This window comes from Eptesicus fuscus, chromosome 8 (assembly GCF_027574615.1).
Source record: "Eptesicus fuscus isolate TK198812 chromosome 8, DD_ASM_mEF_20220401, whole genome shotgun sequence".
NCBI classification, from domain to species: Eukaryota; Metazoa; Chordata; class Mammalia; order Chiroptera; family Vespertilionidae; genus Eptesicus; species Eptesicus fuscus.
In genome coordinates, this window is record NC_072480.1 from 90,266,389 (window position 1) to 90,278,900 (window position 12,512).

The 12,512-nt window shown below is 37.0% G+C and overlaps 1 protein-coding gene and 1 long non-coding RNA gene across 5 annotated transcripts in view; one reads left to right on the top strand and one right to left on the bottom strand.

Moving 5' to 3' along the window:
- Positions 1–11,256, top strand: part of LOC114233258 (uncharacterized) — a 33,703-nt gene extending 22,447 nt beyond the window's left edge. For 3 of the 4 annotated variants that reach the window (XR_003619408.2, XR_008556849.1, XR_003619407.2), the window contains 4 exons: positions 6,000–6,079; positions 8,426–8,499; positions 9,244–9,329; positions 11,060–11,256. This is a non-coding gene — a long non-coding RNA (uncharacterized LOC114233258). Of the gene's footprint in view, positions 1–2,168; positions 2,293–5,999; positions 6,080–8,425; positions 8,500–9,243; positions 9,330–11,059 lie in introns of those variants that run through there. The other variant, XR_008556850.1, reaches the window with a different exon arrangement.
- SGCZ (sarcoglycan zeta) overlaps positions 1–12,512 on the bottom strand; it is a 196,889-nt gene that overhangs the window by 148,904 nt on the left and 35,473 nt on the right. The window lies entirely within an intron of this gene.

The following is a 12,512-nucleotide window of genomic DNA, read 5'->3' on the forward strand; positions in this document are numbered from 1 at the left end:
TCAGAATAAAGATAGAGGAGTCTAAATAAACACGTTAGAGCCGCCCATGTTTCCAGCTGCTCTGTCAGTGTATGGATAGTATTGTGCAGGTATCAAGAACAAAACCACCAGATTTCTTGGGTGTTTATCTTTCCCACTATTCCCCAGCTGGTGACATGGACAAGTTGTTCAACCACTTGGTGTTTTCATTTTCTAACTTGTAAAATTGGTGTAGTAGAAGTACTTACCTCAGAGAATTCTGAGGACTAAATCAAATTAAATAGGAAAAGTACTTAGAAAAAAAATGTAAGGGGTTTAGAACATGTCTCTCTGCTCAATAAAAGACAGCTATAATTATTCTGTCCTTAGACATTCTGTCACAGTCTGCATGCTCTCTCAAGGTCATTTTATCTACTATAATAGTTTCCAATTGCACTTGATGACTCAAAAATCTCTAACAAATACAGACATTGCCTTGTGGTTCAGAATTATGCATTCAACTAAAAGTTAGCGTCATGAGAATAGCAAAGAAAAGAAAGCAAAGAAATGGAAGAGTAGGACTCTCCCAGAAAGAGGATGCAGGGTTTGTCAGTCAGGTTAGCAGAAGAAAACAGATGACTTGCTCAGAATCAGATGTTTGGGGACAATATAAAACAGAGACTATTGCAAAGGGAGGACATTTCACAAAGAGCTGTTTCCTGTAAGACAAGGAATCGTGCAGCATCCTAGTGCTAATAAATGTGGAGCCTTCGGGGGACAAGGGGAGGGGGTGGCTACCCTAATTCAGAAGGAGAGCACTGACTAGAAAGGGGAATGTTGAGAGGATCATTAATCTTCAGAACAGGACACAGCCAGTCAGTGACGAGGAGAGAGCCAGGGGAATAAATACTGCAAAGCATCCTGACCTCAATTTCCTCACTCCCTCTGCTATCCCAACAGGGATACCTGCTGGGTGAACACAACCAGATATCCCAGGGTAAGGGGCCCAAAGCAAATATCAGGGAGAAGGGTGGAGAGCAAATATGCAAGGACAAATGCATGATATCCAGCACATAATGTCCAAAGGAGGGGCATTACGTGCAAGTAGATATACTAGTATCAAATAAGACAATTAGAAAATATAACCATAGGCTTCTCACTACATTCTGATTGGACACCCTTGTATTGGATGACCCTTCCATTTTCAAAGGAACAAAATAAGAGTTAAAATAGACTTAGGATTCACATTCACTATGTCTTTATTTTATGTATATTTAAGATGAGGGAGAGGGATAGTAAAAAAGAAAGATATGTTTTTAAAGGTAATACCAGAAGGGAGGTATTATTTGCTTGCCTTTCCTGGCAATTATTACCCTTGCCATTCTAGGTGCCTATACCTTGCGGATAGTCGATCTATTACTCTTGAGGTCTAGCTGGAAAGATTACCTGAACCATCCTGGGATAACTTCACTCTCTGCTTCTTTGAGTTCCTGGGCAACATACTTGCAATTTAGTGTAAAGTGGGAACTTCAAATGGATTTATTTTCTAAACAAGAAAATTGGGTGTTTTTATAATGTTTAACTCAATTGCTCTGACTTCCTATTGCTATTTCCAACTTTTGGCAACCCGAAAGGCAATGGGAGTGATAACTGGGTAATTAAGTCAATGAAATCCCTATCTGATAGCAAATCATGGACAATGGTGAGAATTAGGCCAGTTAGATTTGGAGGACTGGGAGATATTATCCAGCCTATCACGTCTGTCTCATGATAAAGTCATATTTATTCATTCACTCAATGTTCCATGCACACCTATTGAGAAATTCCTCTTTACTGGGCTCTTTTCTTGGTGCTAAGGATAATTAAGTGGACAAGGTAGATAAGCCTCCATCCAGTCTTACTAGATATTTCATTGAGAGTAGCTGATAGCTAAGATAATGACTGATTAATACATCCCCCTTTCACATTGCCCAGGGTTTTCCTAACAGCAAGTTTCATTGTCAGGCTACTTAGAGGCTTATTTTTGACCTCAGATGAGTGGAGTTACAAGATGTGAGCTTTGGGTTGACATCCTGACTCTTCCCTCCTGCACAGGGTAAAGCACAGTCCCTGGGGAACATTTGGAAGGGGTTAAACAGCAATACAGTGCTATTTGAAGGAAGCCACGGGAGCAGTCTAGTGTATTGCAGAGAGCTCCAATTTTAACCAAGGGAAATTTGTTTAATCGCTTTGAGAAGCAGTTCTCTCATTGGTAACACTATCACATTCATCCTTCATTACAAGATTGTTGGGAATTAATGATAATACATGAATGAGGCCCAAGAGAAGTTACTGGTAAGTATTAACAAAGTTGTTTAAACTGGGTAAGAGTCAATTTTCTCATCTTTAAAAATGAGAATAATGTTTCCTACCTTTATTCAGATTAAATCTATGGGCTTTGGTGTATTCTACTAATAGGAGGTACAAAATTTTGACTGACTTATTTCTCCCTGAGAGATGTTTACTAGTATTCCTCACTTCCTATTAAGATATGTCATAAATATGAAAGGCTATAATATTTTTTAAAGCTAATAGAAGCTATTAATATTAGAATATCATAACATTTCTGGTGCAACAGAAAGCATGAAAACTAAAATTAGATAATTTATAAGTAGGACAAACTCCATAAATCACTTTCAATTTTGAGTGCTTCTAATAGGCATTCATCACTGAAAATAGTGTAAGTAATTACCTCACAGGAATAATTTTTTCTTTTCTTTTTCTTTGTCAATATGCATTGACATAATATTTCTAATCAAGGTGTGATAGTACCTATTTAGTTTAATGTAGAGAATGAAAATAACTACCTGTATCATGATATTGGAAGCCTGCATTATTATATATAATATATATTGTAGCAATTTTTTATTTTAACATTTTTTCAAATTTAGGCAGTTGAGATGAGAGTAATTTCATTTTTAATAAAAATGTTCATAATTTCTCCTTGAGATAGGATGCACAAAAGTATTTGGTAGCCAAAGAAATCCTTCACACATCAAAGAAGCTTACCAGTTACTCCCTTCCCTGTCATGAGCATCTTCAACTGAATTTCTGGCTCATCAAAGGTCTTTTATAGGGGCACTTCCTTTAGGGTTGCTCACCCCGAGCGAGCCTTGGACACTTATGTCTCTCCTCCTCTTCATCAAAACACCCTCAAGCTGTATTTCAATCCCCTGAACCCTGCTCTCTGACTACTGGCAGATAATCCGATACATTCCTTTGATCTCAGAAATCACCTTTTATAAGGATGTCTGTGTTGGTTAATGCATCCTACCACCAATTTAAATGAGAGATTTTTGTAACCCCCAATTGACATCAGGAGTTCAGTGCAAGGACAAGTGTTTCAGGCAGATGGACCTGCTTCCTTTAGCTGCGTGAAGGTAGGCAAGATATTTGAGTGTTCCAAGACCTAATTTCCTCAGCTTTTAAATGGGATTAGCCTTAGTTATCCTTTAGAACTGCTTTTAATTACATAAAGTTATATCTTTAACATGCCCCAATTATTGATTAGGTCTCTGTCATCCACACATATTTTTTCCTCCTAGATGGGAACCCAGTTCTTTTCACTTTTACCACCAAAGATCTAGGTTAGGACCGTTTATTATATACTAGTCTTCAGCCATCAATTATGGAGCCTCGTCTCAACAAGCATAAGTGCTAACTGAAATAAATAACAGACTTAAATGGTAAATTTCAATATTTATTTTGATATAACTTGAAGTGTTTACTTGTGACTATTAACTACTTCCAAAAGAATGTTTCTTTTTCTAAGCTTCAGTCTCCTGGGCCTGTTGGATTCAGAAACTGGATTTGAACATTATTGTTTTGAGATATGAGAAGAATGTGGCACTACCATTGTTTTTTGGGAAAAATAGAATTTCAGAATTTAAAATTGTGTTGACTGCAAATATTTCATTTATTACTTACTGGTTATGTTTTAGCCTTCTTTGGATGCCCTTTTTGTTGAGATTTTTATATAATAATTATTGTTCATTACAAAATATTGTGTGAATATAACTATTCAGGTCAATCAGAATTTGCTTCTAACCAATAGTTTACTTCACTGGTAGAATGTCACAGGCCTCGGCAGCCACCTGATTCCAAATAGTTCAATGATGCTCCATTGAATGTGACAGGCTGGACTTCTTTTATAACGTCTTTCTCATGGATTGATGCTTTGGATACATATATTCTTTCCCACATAACAGAGGCTCTATTAGTATGAAAAAAAATTTCTTAGTCTTTCTAGCAGGAAGTTAGAATGACCTTTTAGAGAGACATTTTGCAGTAAGTTTTTCAGAACTTTGCAACTTCAAAATTACATATCCTTATTTTTACTGTATAATGAGCCACTTGTATACAAAAGCTTATCTTATTAGTTGCTTTTAACCCCTTCAGAACCCATCAGCATGCCTTGGGCTTAATATTATTCAATTAATTGGGATATGTTTTACATTTCTTCATCAGGCTCTTCCAAATAGTAACAACCAATAGCTGATAATATTTATCTATCCTTTCTTTTTTCCTTTTTTTAATTTTTAATTTTATTTTTTATTATTTATTTATTTATTAATATATTTTTTATTGATTTTTTACAGAGAGGAAGGGAGAGGGATAGAGAGCTAGAAACATCGATGAGAGAGAAACATCGACCAGCTGCCTCCTGCACACCCCCTACCAGGGATGTGCCCGCAACCAAGGTACATGCCCTTGACTGGAATCCAACCTGGTTCCTTTCAGTCCGCAGGCCGATGCTCTATCCACTGAGCCAAACCGGTTTCGGCTTTTCCTTTTTTTAAAAAAATTAAATTTAATTAGGGTGACATTAGTCAACATGACCATATAGGTTTCATGTATGGATTTCTAAATTATAAAATCTGTATATAGCACCATGTGCTCACCACCCAAAGTCAAATCTTCTCCTGTCACCATAGCTTCTTGGAGCTAAGATTCATATGCCATATAATTTACCTCTTTAATATAGGCAATTCAGTCCTGGTTTGTGTATCTCGCTTGGTTCGGCATTGTCCTGTGCACCTAAAGGTTGACAGTTTTGGTTTCAATTCCTGGTTAGGGCACATGCCCTGGTTGTGGGTTTGATACCCAGTAGGGGGCATGCTGAAGACAGCTGACTGATGTTTCACCCTCATATCAATGCTTCTCCCTCTCCTTTCCTTCCCCTCTAAAAATCAATAAAAATATATTTAAAAAAATAAAATAGGCAATTCAACATTTTTAGTATACTTACAAAGTTATGCAGTCATCAACATAAAAATATCTTAAACATTACTATCACACCATACAGAAACTCTGCCCTTTGGCTATCAATTCCCATTTCCTCTCCTGACTTCTTGTAACCCTTCAGTCTTCCTCTACCAACCAGCCAAGGAAATCACAAATCGACTTTATATTTCTCTATATTTTCCTATTCCAGACATTTCCTATAAATAATACCATATAATATGGGGCATTTTGTGACTAGATTCTTTCACTGAGCATAATATTTTAGAGATATTATATCCATGTAATAGCATGTATCAACATTTCATTCATTTTTATTGTAAAATAATATTCCATTGTATGAATACACCACATTTTATGTATCATTCATCAATTAATGAACATTTCAGTTTCCATATTTTGGCTAGTAGAAGTAATTCTGCTGTGAACATGCATGTACAAGTTTTGTGTAGATACATGTTTGCATTTATCTTTTCAGGATAAATACAAGTGGAATTTCTGGTTCTTATTGGATCTTCCATTCAAAAAAATTATCTATAATGTCATAAACATTATTTAAATTATCATATTCAATATTGTATACCATGACTACTATATTATTATGTGACCAGAACATGTTTGATTGACATGAAACTTGCATGTCTTAATCAAAATGTCATGCTTGTGCTATCTTGTGTGCAATTATTTATGAATGCCTGTTCTCATATCTGTATTTTTTTGTTATAAAGTTACAACTCCCTAATCAATAGCTTATTTTTCAGAAAGTAAATTATATGCAGAGAGATGCAAAAAGGACTGCACTCATGGAGTACTCAACAATGAGTTAGCCTGGCTGCACAAGGTAATTTGTTTGTAGATCTTCAAAGAGTTCAAAATGATTTATGTAGCAAAATATATGTGGTGATTATATTTCTGTTTTGCTATATTAAATGTGTTTCTAACAATGAAGACCTAACCACATATTGCATAATATAGGAAGTCTTGGTGGTCAGTAGAACATGACTTGAAAATCAATGATTCACTACAAGCTAGTCAGTCCCACACTACACTCTGATTTTTCTCTATTGTTAATGGCCTTGGCATAGTCTTCCTTCCACTCTACAGATCCTAGTCATTCAAAGACTGCTCATTTCACACCTACAATTAGCTTTCTCACATTGATTTTGCCTATAGTAATGCAACAACATGTACTATTTTTAAATTTCCTTGCATTATTTATATCATCAATGAAACACCTGTCCATAGTAGGTAATAATTCTAAAGAAAATTACATTAATTTTTATTTTGCTATTGTCTTATTTATTTCAACAGATTGAAAGCAACATGTATCACAAATGCAGGTCTTATAAAAAAGTGTTCTTATATTTAAGTACAGGACATATTCTGATAGTGATGAGGAAGAGAGAGAGACACAGTATTTGGAGCTCGAAACATGATCTTTGGGGTTTGAGAATTTCTGTATATTTGTTTATTAATTCTGCTACCCTGGCAATGATTATCTCAAAAAGAGATTGACAGTTATAAAATAAAACTATCTTTGCAGTGATAAACCATAATTGTAAATTATTTATCTAAGTTTCTATAGGAAAATTTAGTTGGTCAATATTTAGCCAATATTTTTCCAACTGCTATTCTTTTTCCCTCCAAAGGAGGTATGTGCAATACTGAAGTTTAAGAAAAAGACATATATGTACAATATTTATATAAAATGTATGTTTAAAGGCTGTTTTACCTGGAGTTACACCTGTCAATTATATGCTTTTTAATCCTCAGAGCTTTAAAAATCATCGAGCACATCAGGAAATCTAGGTTTTAGTTGGGAGAAGGATTCTGATAAGGAATTTAAAGGAAGAGGAATGAGTATTCTGGCAACTGGGTATGTGCCATGCATAAAGCTCAAAGACAAAGACACATAGAGAGACTTGAGAAGATGGATGGGGAAACGAATAAATGATATACTTGAGTACCATGAAGGATAATAAACTACTTGAGATCAGAGGAGGGATGATGCCAGAGGAGGAGATGCATTACTTGTAACTCGATTTAAAATTTCATCTCATGTTATAACAATCATACACTTACAGCTAGCTGTAAACACCCCATCTATCTACATTTATCTAGTGCAATTTTCTTTTTTTTTTAAATAACGTAAAACTTCCTCAGTGCTCAGTGTGTGTACACTGTGCTATAAAATCTTTAACATTATACTGTTCTAAATAAATTACCTTGTAAATGCTAAGAAATCATCCATTTTATGAAATATGAGCATTAATGTAACAGCAACACATCCTCTTAAAAGGAGACTGTATTTCAGAGTATGCGGGCATTTATGAACATTGGAAGAGATAGGAGAAAGTTAGAAGGAAATTCAAATAATTTTAGAAGTTCTTTTCACACTCAGAAATAATAATAAGTGATTAAAATGACATTTAGATTTTCAAATTAGGTGAGAAAACTCAGACCTCAGGTTGTCATTTCAAATTAGATGGTGTGCTATTTTCCCCTAATCATTAGAAAAGACCTTTCTTATTTGGCACACTGAGAATTCAGGAGGATATTTGACTTACTTATGAAAGGAAGTACATTTCCTGGCTGGCCCTTTCTCCAATCCTGCACTTAAGGTGTGATAATTAACATAGCACCCATCATTTTCTTGTTTGCTCCCAGCTCCATGCCTGGCTTTCACCTCACTCCGCTCATTTCTCAAGGATCTGAAACCTGGAAATGACACTGTTTAGGTTTCTTTGCCCGCAGTATTCTGAGCTAGCTTTTACCAATTCAAAGGCACGGGGAAAGTAAAGTGCATTTGCTCCATTTTCCTCGGTGCATTATGATAAATCTGACAGTGGCTTTAAATCCTTGGGACTACAGCCTGGCCGGTGTGGCTCAGTAGTTGAGTGTTGACCTATGAACCAGGAGGTCACGGTTGGATGCCTGGGTTGCAGGCTGGATCCCTAGTGTGGGGCATGCAGGAGGCAGCTGGTCAATAATTCTCTCTCACCATTGATGTTTCTATCTCTCTTTCCCTCTCCCTTCCTCTCTGAAATCAATAAAAATACATTTTAAAAAAAAATTTTGGGATTACAGATTTGGCCAGGTGCTTTAAGGTCCGTGCTTTAAGGTCCGGCCTGGTGGACCCAGCAACTTAAATCCTCAAATATCCTCTTCCTTCGTTCTTTTTATGAAGGGCACTGGTTCCTGAACTCTGGCACTGCCATCTGCTTGCCTCCTGCCCAGCCTTAGGTTTGATATGGGCTGCCCGTGAGTATCAACTCTGAGTTTTCATCTGCTCCTAACTCCTGCTATTAATTCCCCATGTTAAATTCCCTCCCTTGAAATACATGAATTCAATTTTTTCTGACTGGAGACTGACAGATAAAGTGAAGTGTGGCTGAATATGTAAGCATTATAAATAATTTCACTATTTTAAGGCTATAATGTGAGTTGTTACATATCCTCCCCAGGAAACTGTTTTTCTCACACATTGCATTAAGATCCGAGCTAAAATGCACATGAAAAATTCAATACAATCGGATAAGAAAAAGAATGTTTTAACTTGGGAACTGTCTTTATCTACTTCAGTGTGCACATTATTGGTTATTTAATCAATTTACATTCCTCAGTCATAACAAAGCTGTGTGTTTTCTGTCCGTGTGTTGGCAGAAGTTGGAGAACAATGGGATGAAATTACATTATTAGAATTATATAAAATGTGTTTAATGTTAGGATATATTATTTTTTATGATTGAAATGTCACTTTTCCTTGTCCACTTAAAAAATGTTTCTAGTATTAGAGGTTAATGTGTTTTTCTCCTTTATATAGTCAAATAATGATTAAAGTTGTCCTATTTTTGGCTATTCAGAACTCAAATACAAGTTTTAGTTTTTCCTTTGAATTATGAACTGGCATCATATTTTCTAGATTTTTAAGTTTTTATCATAGATTCAAATTTTTCCATCAGACATTTGATATTAGTGGTTGTAAAAATGTATTTTTCTTCCTAGTCCTGCCGGTGTCTTCCCTGCACCTGATTTTTTGTACCAGTTGCCTGCCACATGCTACAAATTTTGCGAGGTGGTAAGATGGAAGAGTGAGTAATAACAGAAACATCTCCTCCTAACTTAGAGGGCCTATTAGTTTAATAAGCTATTTTACCTCATTTATGAATCTAATCAGCATAAAAATAGCATTTTCAATTATTTAGACCCTTGCTTGCTTCAGTGACAGAGAAATTGCACATTTTAATTATTTCTTAATATAATGGAAACTATCTATACTAATAAAAGGGTAATATGCAAATTGGTCACGATGCCCTCACAGTAACAGTGGGCTGGGTGGGGCGACCAGGCCAGAAGGGGGGTTAGTGAGGAACAATCAAACGACTGACCAGCAGGCTGCTTGGGGCAACCAGGCCAGCAGGGGGAGCAATGAGGGGCAACCAGGCTGGCAGGGGGGCAGTTGGGGGCAACCAGGCTGGCAGGGGGTCAGTGCGGGGTGACTAGGCCAGCAGAGGAGGGCAGTGAGGGGCAACCAGGTCAGCAGGGGGGGCAGTTGGAGGCAACCAGACCGGCAGAGGGGGGCAGTTGGGGGCAACCAGGCTGGTGGGGGGGCAATAAGGGGCTACCAGGCCAGTGGGGGCAGTTAGGGGCAACCAGGCTGGTGGGGGGGCATTTGGGGGCGACCAGGCCAGTGGGGGGGCAGTTAGGGATGATCAAGCTGGCAGGCAGAGGCAGTTAGAGGTGATCAGGCTGGTGGCGGGAGGGCAGTTAGGGGCAATCAGGCAGTTAGGCAGGTGAGCAGTTAGGAACCAGTGGTTCCAGATTGTGAGAGGAATGTCTGACTGCCGGTTTTGGCCCGATCCCAGTGATCGGGCCTAAACGGGGTCCCGAATTGGAGAGGGTGCAGGCTGGGCTGAGGGAACTCCCTCCCCCTGTGCATGAATTTCGTGCACTGGGCCTCTAGCAATGATGATAAAAACAAAATCTCATCCACCCATTTCTGTAGTCCTCCAGTTTACAACAATAAGTTAAACTTGCTTTTGTGTAATGTTATGTTCAATTCCCATATCTGTCCAACTTCCAATTACTATGTGACATTATAAACTTATTAGAATTAAGAATACTGAATGTTGACTTTATTGAATTCAAAGTGTTATGCTGAAATGACTACATTTGTTTCCATAAAGATAGAAAGTGTGTACCTTTCTCATCGTCAATATAATTACAAACAATGGTTTATCTTTTGCTTCAAAATTCATAGGACAGAGAAGCAAATATGATCTGCTGGAAGTATATTTTCTTAATTTGATGTTAACAACTATTCCCAGTATTACTACTATATAAATCATATCAATCTCATTGTATTTATTGCATTCAAATTATATATTGTAATCCAGCCTGTTTAACTGTATAGAAGGGCTTATAGAACCTATAATAATTTTACCTTTTATATAATTCTGTATTATTCACTATTTTGACTGTAATTTTTACAATCTTATTTCATTTTGTTTTTAGAATTCTCTCAAAGATGTCTAAAATAAGACCAAAAAAAAAAAAAGAAATCATTATAATCACGTATTATATTATACCTTAGCACAAAAACGATGAGTAACAGTTACTAATTATTGCCATTCACAATTACCCCATTGGTATTCATAACAAAATCTTTGCTTACATCTCCACACATATTCTCTCAGCTTTGCCTGTTAGTCTTTATCCATTTCTTTTTTTTAATTTTGGCTTTAGTATATTTAGTTTTAAGCTCTAATGTTTTCTCTAACATTTTTCTTATCTTCTTGAATGTATTCCTTTCCTTTTTCAGTTGCCGGACAGATACCAAAATGATTGACAGCCCTGAAGTTCTGACCCCAGAATCCTGTTTGTCCAACACAAAGAGATCAAGGCCACTTAGCAGAACCATAGAAAACACATGTGATTGGCATGCCAACACTAACAAGTGCAAACTTCCTCCCAAGGCCCTCGCTGGAGAATGTTTGCACAGCAACATTAAAGTTTCATTCTTTCCTGTAGTGAGTATGTTTCTTTTATTCTCTTTTTTCTTGTTAAAATAGTCTGAGTATATTTTGTAAGTCTGTATAGAAAGGACTAGTGGTTTTATATTTGTATGTGATTTTTTTCCAGATTTAATAAAATGACTTGTAGATGCTCATGATGATTTTAACCATGTTATAATATGACTTAGAAATGGGTCATACTATTTCAAAAGATATATGTATAGTACTTTGAAGTTTTTGATGGATTTATTCTAAATAATTCTGAATTGTGATGTCCCCCCATTCTTTCCTCATTAAGTTAATCAAACATATATCTTAAAAAATGTCAGGTAATTTTGCTAGAGCACTTCCATGGGAACAGTCTAACGTTCTCTTATTTGAAATAGTATCATAAATAGTAATCACACTCTTCCTTTCCCTCTCCTGTCACAATACCACAGGTCAGCATCACTTCACACTGTCTTTTTAAAAGACATTGTACTTTGTTCTGTCTTCCTGCCATTTACCATATAGAACAATATCAAGTAATTTGTAATGTTTTCTAAAGTTTTACTAGAATTCCCCAGTGATGCAGAAAAGTCACCTTTTTTTTTTCTAATAGTGCTACCATTGTAATTAGCTAGTTATTAATGTTAATAATAGGGAAGGAGCAAAAGAGAGGCCAGACATTATAAGCGTGGTCACCTGGGCAGGTTCGCCAGGAAGCCGCAACTTCACACTCTCCATGGAACACTGGTCCATTTCCTGCAAATCACTGCAGGAAGGGCGATGGGTGTATGTGCAGTGCAGTCAGGGTGACATATAGATGGTATTTGCCTGTCATTCTAACCTGGGAACAAAGATCATTGGCTATAAGCATATGAACTCCTGAAGGATGAATTGGATGAACTCCCAGTTATAAGCCCAAGACAAAGAATTCTCTCTCTCTTGTACCTCTTGCTCTCCCTTGCTCTGTGACCTGTGCTAGCCTGCCATGGGGCCCGAGAAGCTGCATGAGTCATGGCCATGCAAACCCCCATGTAATGGACTGCAGCTGGAACACTGCTAACCTAGGCTGGTGCTGGACTGGACTGTGCTTTAACACGGAGCAAAGATGGGGCTGTGGCCTTGATCTTAGCTCTGCTGACGATAAAATGGGACTTTTTCCATGGCTGAACGGAGGGAGATGGGGCCTTGGAGGGAACTTCCTTAACATTACATCATCAATAAGGCTTTCCGCAATGTCTCATCCTCCCATCGGGGCCTCAGGAAATTCTTATT